The sequence below is a fragment of the Triticum aestivum genome, chromosome 2B (genome assembly GCF_018294505.1).
Source record: "Triticum aestivum cultivar Chinese Spring chromosome 2B, IWGSC CS RefSeq v2.1, whole genome shotgun sequence".
NCBI lineage: Eukaryota > Viridiplantae > Streptophyta > Magnoliopsida > Poales > Poaceae > Triticum > Triticum aestivum.
Window position 1 is genome coordinate 36,611,981 of NC_057798.1, and position 12,447 is coordinate 36,624,427.

A 12,447-nucleotide genomic window follows, 5' to 3' on the forward strand; every position below is an offset into this window, starting at 1 on the left:
ATTTTGCTACTAAGTTGGTTCCAGCTATCATCAACTGGACGAAGGAAAATCCAGACAAGATGGTACATGATTTCCCGTTGCCCAGTTTCATCGTGAGCAACTCCGTGAACAACAACACCACCGCACCATCACTTGCTCATGCAACCAGGCCTCCTCTCGCACTCGCTCCCGCTCATAGCAACCCGTCCTCAGTCTCTGGAGCGCTAGGTGGGCCTTCGTCTTTGGCTGGTCTCGACGCCCTCACGGTAATTACATGTCGCACCAACATATATATATGTATAGAATATTCCATTTTAGTTGCCTTTCGGATGTTTTATGCCACAGACATGTGTTTGCAGGCCGACGAAACCCCGTACACCATACTCTACTTGATCAAAGGCTAGAAGGTGGACATGGGAAAGGGGGTGATAATGAATCCATTGCAACCCACGTTCCACAACCAGCCAATCCCCGCTAGGCACTTCAGGGTTAACTTGTCCAGTGTGAAATCGAGGCAGGAGTATTTGCGTCCTCCACTACGGTATGTGGGAGAGGACGACGAGACCTCGCCACGGATTGGAAGGTGCAAGGGTTGGGTGCTGCTATGGCCGAAGAATCTTCTTCATCTGGAGCCGGCTAAGAGCACACCAATAACCACACATCAACAAGCATGTGCGGAGACCACCACCCCGCCTACGCAATTACCAGCTCTTGTAGTGTCGGGTGAGAGCGGCGGACGACGTGATGAAGGGGGCGTAATAGTACTGGGTGATGTAATCGGTCTTGTAGAACAGAGAATGGATGATGAGACAGAGGTCGACCCAATGGCTTTCCCCAATACAAACGCATATGACTGTGACTTAGATATGATGAGTCAACCATATGACAAATTGGGCTATCAGCATGCTAATCAGGATATGGATGATCTTACCAAGCAAGAAGGTCGTAGCAGGGATTGCAAGAAGTCTCTCTTCATGAAATCCTCACAGGACATGCTTGAACATGTCGCCTCAACACAGGCTCAACTAGCCAGGGGTCGTACAGTGCTTAGCCCAACAACACTGGTGTAGGGGTTAAGGAAGGGTCTGGAAGGTGTGCCCAAGAAAAAGGAGAAGAAGAGATCGGGGAAGAGAGCTGCCTCCAAACAAGCCAGTGCACATAGCAGCCAGACGATGGATTCTGAAGAGTGTGTACCTGTGAAAGGTGCGGCCATTTTCGATCTCACGGGCGAGCCGATGCTACCGCCGAAACCGCTGGAGGCACTCAGGAGACTGCACGACCATGTGTTGTTGACTGAGAAAAGCCTACTAGCCTCAAAGGATCCAAGATATCCGACCTACACAGCTCGTGTGCCTGAGGGGAAGTGTTACATCGACACATCGACCGCGGAGGTGTTCTTCCTACGGTTTGACCATATCTTTGAGATGTTTCTAACAAGGCGGCTCGATTTTACAATCGTCCACCTTTTTGCGCTACATATGAGCTCCTTCATGAAGAGAGAAGAAGTCTCGCAAATCTGTGTGACGGATCTGTACTACATGCATGAGTCTTTCTTGAGTCTCGGCGACTTGGAGCCTGAAACTGCTATGGAGTATCTCGAAAACTTCATGGTACAGAATAAGGACCAGGAAATTGTCCTCATGCCTTATCATCCAAAGTAAGTTAGTTCCGGAAAACCCTTTCGTTCATTTCAATCATTCCTTCTTGCTAATATGGAGAATAATTTGAGGTGTCTTTTCCCCGCAGCAACGTGCGCGCCTTCCTTATTGTTCTTTACCCGCGAGTCTCCCACGCCGTGTATTTCGACCCTTCCAGAGACTACGAGAAGAAGGACTACACCCACATAATGAATATTCTAGATGATGCTCTCCAAGGCTTCAGCATTAGAGGTGGCCACATGAAGATCAGGAAACAGAGGAACAAGAAGATGGGTTTCGCGCATAAAAATAACTTTTGTTGCATCCATGTCCCAAAACCAAGCAAGAAAGATGGATTCTACATCCTCCATCTCATGATTGAGTTCAGCACGGATCACCAAAAGCTTCGCATCACAAACAGAAATAATGATCATATCCACAAGTGGGTAGAATCTCATGGAGAAGCAGATTATGAACTTAGATATGACTTCTTTCGCATCCAAAGGGACATTGCGAGGATCATCATGAAAGAAGTCGTCGATGAGAAGGGGATGTTCCACCACGGCCCTATATCGCGAGCTGACATACGAACTCGCATAGGCAAGCAACGTCATGACCTCACGCCATTCAAGAAGCTAGGGTCCATCCTCGATGATATGGAAGGATGGAACTTCTAGTGATTTATGATGCCGATGATGATATGTGTCGGTTGAACTTGTATATTTCCTGTAGCGATGAAACTTTGCGATGTACACGATCCCTACCAAACTTGCGTAACGCTACTTTGTTAGTTTGGGTATGATGACCTGCGTACCTCTAGTTAATTAGTTTGCGTATTGTATGTTGCATCCAGTTGCTAACCCTTTTTTTCGTGTTGCTTTAGTATATTTTGTTGCATATGATTGTACATCCTCTTGATGAAGATGCATCTCTAACAGGTACCTAGCTTCTTGATGGTGAGATGGAAGTGCTATGTCGTGTACAAAGGGAAGGTTCCGGGGGTGTACAACGAGTGGACTGAGTGTCAGGCGCAAGTGAATGGGGTCTCGGGCGCCAGCCATAAAGGATTCAAAAGCAGACAAGAAGGAGAAGCTAGTTACTTGAGGTTCACGCTAGCGCGAGAGAGGACTCGTAACCGCCGCCTCATGTACTGCATAGTTCCTCTCTCACTCATAGTGATAGCTCTTCTCGCGTATATTATTGTTTCGATGGATGACATTGTAGTTGCAAATATTCGAGACTTGCATGTATCGCTATTTTCGAGATGATGACGAGATACCACTTTGTGTTGCATGATGATTATGATGAGACTATTTGTATGTATATGATATGATTACATTTGTGGTCTCGCAGCCATTTGTATGTGTATGATGATGACATCTGTATGTGCTAAAGATTCTTGTATAAAGCATGTTCAAATACAAAACAAATATGAAGGAAAAAAAATACAGTAACGAGTGGAGAAAAGTTACCAGCAGCATGACAGTAGCAGTAGCGCGTCCGAGAAAAGTGCGCTACAGCTATTAGCAGTAGCGAGCTTCCATACAACACGCTGCTGCTACACTTGTATAGCAGTAGCGCGGGAGTACACGCGCTGCTGCTACAGGTTAGCTGTAGCGCCTTATCAGTAGCGCCGACCCCCGCACTACTGACATACCTAGAACCCGCGCTGTTGCTAGGCTTTTCCCTAGTAGTGTCTCTTGGTGTCGGTCAACTTTCTAGACCGGCACCTCGAGAGAACTTTAAGGAGTGTAAAGTAATAAACATGAGAAGAAGCAGTTGATGACCATGGCCTACCCTCTCTCTCGGTGTCGGTCAACTTCCTAGACCGCAGGGGCCATAGGATAGCCCAAGCATATACATGTGATGGCCTCCTTTGAGAGCACAAGAAGTTTCGAGGCCAATGGAGCAACAGGACCCGCACTTCCTACACAAAACCGGACACATTCCCTCTCGATACCCATAGACTATCTCGAAGAACAGGCCTAGACTTGGTCTATCATCTCGCGATGACATGTACTAACACGGAGAAGCAGTTATTCACAATGGACTAGACCCTCTGGGTGCTGATCAACGCCCTGGACCGCCGGGGCTACCGGATGGGTGCTCTATCTAGAGACCGTCCAGGGGGAGGGCACCCCTACATGCGTGTGGACCATGCATATGCAGGGGTGGTGTGCTATTTGAATAAGCAATGCACCTGCTTGACGTGGCACGTGCCTCACAAACCACACACACGGGTGGGAACGTCAAGGACAGGCTGCATTCGTCCCCGAAACAGAGTCTTTGGTGGGTGATCCCATGACAGAACGAGCTAGACTTGGTCTGTCATCTCGCGATGAAATGCACTAACACGAAGAAGCAGTTATTCCCCATGGCCTACCCCCTCTCGGTGCCAAACAACGCCCTAGACCGTTGGGGCCACCGGATGGGTGCTCGGTCTAGAGACCGCCCGAGGGGGGAGGCCACCCCTACATGTGTGTGGCCCATGCATATGCATGCAGGAGTGGTGTGCTATTTCAATAAGCAACACACCTCCTTGATGTGGAACGTGCCTCAGAAACCACACACACGTGCGGGAACATCAAGGATCGGCTACGTTCGTCCCCGAGACAGAGTCTTCGGTGGGTGATTGATGTCTACTACACAACCTTCTTCTTGTAGACGTTGTTGGGCCTACAAGTGCAGATGTTTGTAGGATAGTAGCAAATTTCCCTCAGGTGGATGACCTAAGGTTTATCAATCTATGGGAGGCGTAGGATGAAGATGGTCTCTATCAACCAACCCTGCAACCAAATAACAAAGAGTCTCTTGTGTCCCCAACACACCCAATACAATGGTAAATTGTATAGATGCACTAGTTCGGCAAAGAGATGGTGATACAAGTGCAATATGGATGGTAGATATAAGTATTTGTAATCTGAAATTATAAAAACAGCAAGGTAACAAGCGATAAAAGTGAGCATAAATGGTATTGCAATGGTAGGAAACAAGGCTTAAGGTTCATACCTTCACTAGTGCAAGTTCTCTCAACAATAATAACATAATTAAATCATAGAACTATCCCACAACATGCAACAAAGAGTCACTCCAAAGCCACTAATAGTGGAGAACAAACGAACAGATTATGGTAGGGTACAAAACCACCTCAAAGTTATCCTTTTTGATCTATCTATTCAAGAGTCCGTAGTAAAATAACATGAAGCTATTCTTTCCGTTCAATCTATCATAGAGTACATACTAGAATAACACCTTAAGACACAAATCAATCAAAACCCTAATTCACCTAGATACTCCTTTGTCACCTCAAATATCCGTGGGCATGATTATACGATATGCATCACACAATCTCAGATTCATCTATTCAACCAACACAAAGTACTTCAAAGAGTGCCCCAAAGTTTCTAGCGAAGAGCCAAGACGAAAACGTGTGCCAACCCCTATGCATAAGTTCCCAAGGTCACAGAACCCGCAAGTTTATCACCAAAACATACATCAAGTGAATCACGTGAATTTCCCATTGTCACCACAGATAAGAATGGCAAGACATACATCTAGTGTTCTCAAATCCTTAAAGACTCAATCTGATAAGATAACTTCAAAGGGAAAACTCAATCCATTACATGAGAGTAGAGGGGGAGAAACATCATAAGATCCAACTATAATAGCAAAGCTCGCAATAGATCAAGATCGTGCAAAGTCAAGAACACGAGAGAGAGAGATCAAACACATGGCTACTGGTACATACCCTCAGCCCCGAGGGTGAACTACTCCATCCTTGTCATGGAGATCGCCGAATGATGAAATGGCCACCGGTGAGGGATCCCCCCTCCGGCAGGGTGTCGGAATAGGGCCCTGATTGACTTTTGGTGGCTAAAGAGGCTTGCGGCGGTGGAACTCCCAATCTATTGTTGTCCTCGATGTTTTTAGGGTATATGGACTTATATAGGCGAAAGAGGTTGGTCAGGGGACGCTCGAGGGGCCCACGAGAAAGGGGGCGCGCCCAGTAGGGGGGGAACCCTCGTGGCCACCTCAAAGCTTCCTTGACTTCAACTCCAAGTCTCCTGGATCACGTTCGTTCCAAAAATAGCGCTCCCGAAGGTTTCATTCCGTTTGGACTTCCTTTTATATTCCTTTTCTTCGAACACTGAAATAAGCAATAAAACAACAATATGGGCTGGGCCTCCGGTTAATAGGTTAGTCCAAAAATAATATAAGTGTATAATAAAGCCCATAAACATCCAAACAGATAATATAATAGCATGAATGCTTCGTAAATTATAGATGTGTTGGAGACGTATCAGCATCCCCAAGCTTAATTCCTGCCTTGTCCTCGAGTAGGTAAATGATAAAAGAAAGAATTTATGAAGTGTGAAATTAGCAGGTGCACAAGTTTGAATCAATGATAATTTCAATCACCTTTTCTAGCATGATATATGTCAATAACAGTAGTTCATCTGATAAAAACTTTTCATGATCAAGTAACAGCAATTCACATGTTAAAGCATAGACCATAAACTTTCTTGAAAACTAGCAAACTTCATTCTTAGTCATCAAACAATTGCAATTCATCTTATTTTTTCAGGACGGGTCTATGTCAGAGCTTTGAATTAGCAAACTCCACATACTCAACTATCATGTAGTCTTCCATGATTGCTACTACTCAAAGCATATTCTTAGAACAAATAGCATCCATCGAACACAGAGAAAGATAGGGGCTTAGTGTTTTGCCTCCCAACTCACTATCATATAGATAATTGTCGACAATAATAATTCATGATCAAAATATATTTGCATGGGCATATATGCTTAGATCTTTCCCCAACACACGATGCTTGCCAAACTAAAGAGTAGGTAGGAATGAGAAGGAATACTACTGACTCTTGCAGAAAGGTAAAAGATAGGCCTTCACAGAGGGAAGCAGGGATTTGCAGAGGTGCCAGAGCTCGATTTTTGAAATAGAGATAAATAATTTGAGAGGTATGATCTCATTGTCAACATAACAGCCAAGAGTTCCCATATCTTCCATACTACATACATTATAGGCGGTTCCCAAATAGAATGGTAAAGTTTTACTCCCCTCCACCAACAGTCATCCAATCCATGGCTTTGCCCGAACAACGGGTGCCTCCAACTAACATCACTCCTGGGGGAGTTTTTGTTGCAATTATTTTGATTTAATTTTTATCTTTTGATCATGGGACTAGGCATCCAGTTAACAGCCACTTTTCTCGTGAATGATGAGCGGAGTCCACTCATCGTGAGAATAACCCACCTAGCATTGAAGATACTGACAGACCCTAGTCGCTACATGAGCGATTCTGGCATACAAACAGATTATTATTTGAAGGTTTAGAGTTTGGCACATGCAAATTTACTTGGAACGCAGGTAAATACCGGCATACAGGTCAATATGGTGGACACTCATGGAAGAAACTTGGTTCAAGGAATTTGGATGCACAAGAAGTATTCCCGCTTAGTACAGATATTTAGGCTAGCAAAGGATTCTAAATAGCAAGCACCACATGTTGGAGGATCTACACCAATATAACTTCTATACAAATACACCCAAGCATAACTCATTACGTTGTCTTCCTTGTCCAACTTCAACTAATTTGCTCAGGTTCGAAAAATAATTAATGGGGGCTCATAATCATAGAAGATGTCTAAGATAGTATATCTATATGTGAATTTATATTCCTTCAATATTCTTTCATGAATTGTTCAAGTGACCAATACAATTCTTGCTAACCTTCCAATAAATTTACTACTCTACTTCTTAGATGTGAAGTCATTAACTCCCAACGGGGTGAGCATATGAAACATATATAATTTCAGATTTATGACATTCAATTCATTCAAACCATTTACCTCATAGGATATAAGTGAAGCACAAGAGTAAATGACAAACTACTCCAAAAAGATATAAGTGAAGATCAATGAGTAGTTAAATAATTATATAGCTATGAGAAGACTCTCTCTCATTTAAGTATTTTAGATCTAATGTATTTTTATTCAAGTAGCAAGAAAAACGAAACAAAATGGCATTGCAAGGATAGCACAACTCATGTGAAGAAGCAAAAAACTTTAAAGTTCAAAACCGATACTAACCGATAATTGTTCAAGAAGAAGGTGGGATGCCTACCGGGGGCATCCCCAAGCTTGGATGCTTGAGACTTCTTAAAAATATTATCTTGGGGTGCCTTGGGCATCCCCAATCTTGAGATTTTGTGTCTCCTTAATTCCTTTTATATCTCAGTTTCCTGAATCTCAAAACTTCATCCACACAAAACTCAGCAAGAACTCATGAGATAAGTTAGTATAAAACATGCAAAACCTTATAATTTTTCTACTGTAACAAATTACTAACATTATTATTCAACATTTCCATACTAAATGCCAATGCATATTTAATACTCCTATCTCAAATAGAATCATTAAACAAGCAAGCATGTGCAAATAATGCATACATAACAGCAATCTGCCAAAACAGTATAGTCTGTAAAGAATGCAAGATTCATCATACTTCCCTAACTCCAAAAATTATAAGAAAAATACTACGCTGTAAAAGATTTATCAGATCTCAATATGCAAAAAGATTCAACATAATATAATCTCCTGACTTTCTAGAGATTTTTTTGCAAACAGCGGTAAACCTTCTGATTTGAAAAAGCCACATGTATACATGCAAATAAGCATGGTAAAGGCTATCCTTGACATTTTTATTGAAAATATAGATGATAAACATTATTTTAAATAACAGCAAGAAAATACTAAACAAAATAAAATGACGCTCCAAGCAAACACATATCATGTGGTAAATAAAATATAGCTCCAAGTAAGGTTACCGATGAACGAAGACGAAAGAGGGGACGCCTTCCGGGACATGCCCAAGCTTAGGCTCTTGATTGTCCTTGTATATTACCTTGGGGTTCCTTGGGCATCCCCAAGCTTAGGCTCTTACCAATCCTTATTCCATAGTACATCGAATCTTTACCCAAAACTTGAAAACTTCACAACACAAAACTCAGCACACAACTCGTAAGCTCAGTTAGTATAAGAAAACAAACCACCACTTTCAGGTACTGTAATTAAAACATTATTTATTTATATTGGTGATATATCTACTGTATTACAACTTCTCTATGGTTCATACCCTCCGATACTATCATAGATTCATCAAATAAACAAACAACACATTGAAAACAGAATCTGTCAAAGACAGAACAGTCTGTAGTAATCTGTATCAAACGTATACTTCTGGAACTCCAAAATTCTGAAATACATTGGTGGACCTGAGGAATTTGTGTATTAATCATCTTCAAAAAAGAATCAACCTAAAATCACTTTCCAGTAAAACATGGCAGCTATTCTCGTGAGCGCAAAGGTTTCTATTTTTTTATAGCAAGATCATAAGCCTCACCCAAGTCATCCCAAAGGTTCTACTTGGCACAAACACTAACAAAAACATAAAACCACATCTAACCAGAGGCTAGATGAATTATTATTACTAAACAGGAACAAAAATAAAGTTGGGTTGCCTCCCAACAAGCACTATCGTTTAAACGCCCTAGCTAGGCATGATGATTTCAATGATGCTCATATAAAGGATAAGAATTGAAACATAAAGAGAGCATCATGAAGAATAATGACTAACACATTTAAGCCTAACCCACTTCCTATGCATAAGGGATTTTGTGAGAAAACAAAATTATGGGAACAATAATTAACTAGCATAGGAGGCAAAACAAGCATAACTTTAAAATTTTAAGCACATAGAGAGGAAACTTGATATTAATTGGCAATTCCTACAAGCATACGTCCTCTCTCATAATAATTTTCAGTAGCATCATGAACGAATTCAACCGTATAACCAGCACCTTAAAGCATTATTTTCAATGATCTACTTGCATAGAAATTTTACTACTCTCCACATAAGCAAATTTCTTCTCACGAATAGTAGTGGGGAGCAAATCTCAACAAAATAATCATCATGTGAGGCATAATCCAATTGAAAACTAAAATCATGATGACAAGTTTCATGGTTACAATTATTCTTAATAGCATACAAGTCATCACAATAATCATCATAAATAGGAGGCATGCTTTCATCATAATAAATTTGCTCATCAAAACTTGGGGGACAAAAAATATCATATTCATCATACATAGCATCCGCAAGCTTGTGGCTTTGCTTATCATTAGAATCATGGGTATTCAAAGAATCTATACTAATAACATTGCAATCATGCTCATCATTCAAAGATTTATTGCCAAACATTTATAGATTTCTTCTTCTAGCACTTGAGCACAATTTACATTTCCATCATTTTCACGAAAGATATTAAAAAGATGAAGCGTATGAGACAAACTCAATTCCATTTTTTTGTAGTTTTGTTTTGTAGACTAACTAGTGATAAAACAAGAATAAAAAGATTCGATTGCAAGATCTAAAGATATACCTTCAAGAACTCACCTCCCCGGCAACGGCGCCAGAAAAGAGCTTGATGTGTACTACACAACCTTCTTCTTGTAGACGTTGTTGGGCCTCCAAGTGCAGAGGTTTGTAGGACAGTAGAAAATTTCCCTCAAGTGGATGACCTAAGGTTTATCAATCCGTGGGAGGTGTATGATGAAGATGTTCTCTCTCAAGTGCAACCAAATAACAAAGAGTCTCTTGTGTCCCCCAAGACACCCAATACAATGGTAAATTGTATAGGTGCACTAGTTCGGCAAAGAGATGGTGATACAAGTGCAATATGGATGGTAGATATAAGTATTTGTAATCTGAAATTATAAAAACAGCAAGGTAACAAGCGATAAAAGTGAGCGTAAATGGTATTGCAATGGTAGTAAACAAGGCCTAAGGTTCATACTTTCACTAGTGCAAGTTTTCTTAACAACAATAACATAATTAGATCATATAACTATCCCTCAACATGAAACAAAGAGTCACTCGAAAGCCACTAATAGCGGAGAACAAACGAAGAGATTATGGTAGGGTATGAAACCACCTCAAAGTTATCCTTTTTGATCTATCTATTCAAGAGTTCGTAGTAAAATAACATGAAGTTATTCTTTTCGTTCAATCTATCATAGAGTTCATACTAGAATAACACCTTAAGACACACACTACTAGGAAAAGGGCTATGGATGAAATGGTCACTAATGGCGCACCAGACATGTGGTGCGCCACTACTATATACTAATTGTGCACCATGTGTTGGTACGCCATTAGTGTCCAAATACTAATGGCGCAGCACATCCCTCGTGCGCCATTAGTAACCAATTTTTTTTTCAAAACTACTAATGGCGGCACCAGGGGATGGTGCGCCATTACTAGTTGCCATGGTGCGCCATTAGTAAAAAAAAATCAATTTTCTTTTCAAATTGTTTTTATTGTTTTTCAATACTAGTAATGGCGCACCAGGGGATAGTGCGCCATTACTAGTTTTAACTAGTAATGGCGCACCGACATCCACGGTGCGCCACTAGTAATTTTTTTTTCATTTTTTTTATTTTTTTCAAAAAACTAGTAATGGCGCACCATGGAGTGGTGCGCCATTACTAGTTGAACTAGTAATGGCGCACCACTCCCACGGTGCGCCATTACTAACTTGGCCCAAAAATTCCAACGAATGCACCCCCCCTGTGGACCGCCTTTTCAGTTCAAAAAAACTAAAAGAAAATGATAAAAATGTCAGAAAAATAAAAGAAAATAAGTGTCACATGTGATATGTGCTCTAGTTGTTGGGAAAATTTACAAATATGAATTTCGACTTTATTTGCAAAATCTCTCCGGAAATTTGTAAAATGGGCATAACTTTTGCATACGAACTCGGATTAAAAAGTTTTTTATATGAAAAATCATCTACTCGAAAAGTTGGTCGAATGACATCGCATAGCAAATTGGTCACTAGTCGTAATCACAAGTACTCCTCATCATCAACTCTAACACATTACCACATAATAAACATATTGTACCTCATAGGACCTACTACATTCTCTTAGGACCTACTACATTTTCTAAGGTAAAATAGCAAAAAACAATATAGCCCCTGACTCTCCATTATGGAGAATGGAGATTATCGTGTCTCCAATTCTTGCCTTTCGCTGAATTTTACTTCCAAGAACCTCCTTGCGAATGTCCAAACATTTTTTCCATTCTTTGATGAGCATGTGTTCACCGGTTTTAGAAATCCGATATGCATAGGTGAGCTCCCTAGATTTACCTGGCAGAATGTTCAGAACTGTAAGGCGACCATTCTGATACATCTGATGAGGCACACAATCCATCGGTAGTTTCTCTTGAAAAACATAGTAATAACTTCCTAGTTAGCAATGATGTACTAGTTTTAGAAGTATGCAAAAGATGCACGAATTTCGTAATAGTAAATAATCTTACCAGGGTATCTCCATAGAAGTTACCGTGGTTCAACACGTGCACTAGTGGCACGTATTCACCATAATTTGGAGGAGTTCGATAATAGGTATTGTAATCCTCAAGAAGAGTACAAAATGCCATCAGATGATTTTTCTCCTTATAAGTTAATTCGGAGCCATCGGTGTAGTGGGTTTTGTCTACCATCTTCCGCACAGTCTTTGAAGAATCAAAATAAGCTGTCAATGGAAATAAGTTGTCAACTATTTTGAAATAAACAATATAAATTAGTTAATAACTATGTTTGAGAAACTCACATAGCGGTGGAATGGGAAGCGTATCAACAAGGACCCAAATGTCCATATTGGCTTGCTCGATGTCAGGATCACCAAGTCCATGGTGACAATCATACCCTCATAAAAACCATACATTTTGCAAAGTGCTTCCCAA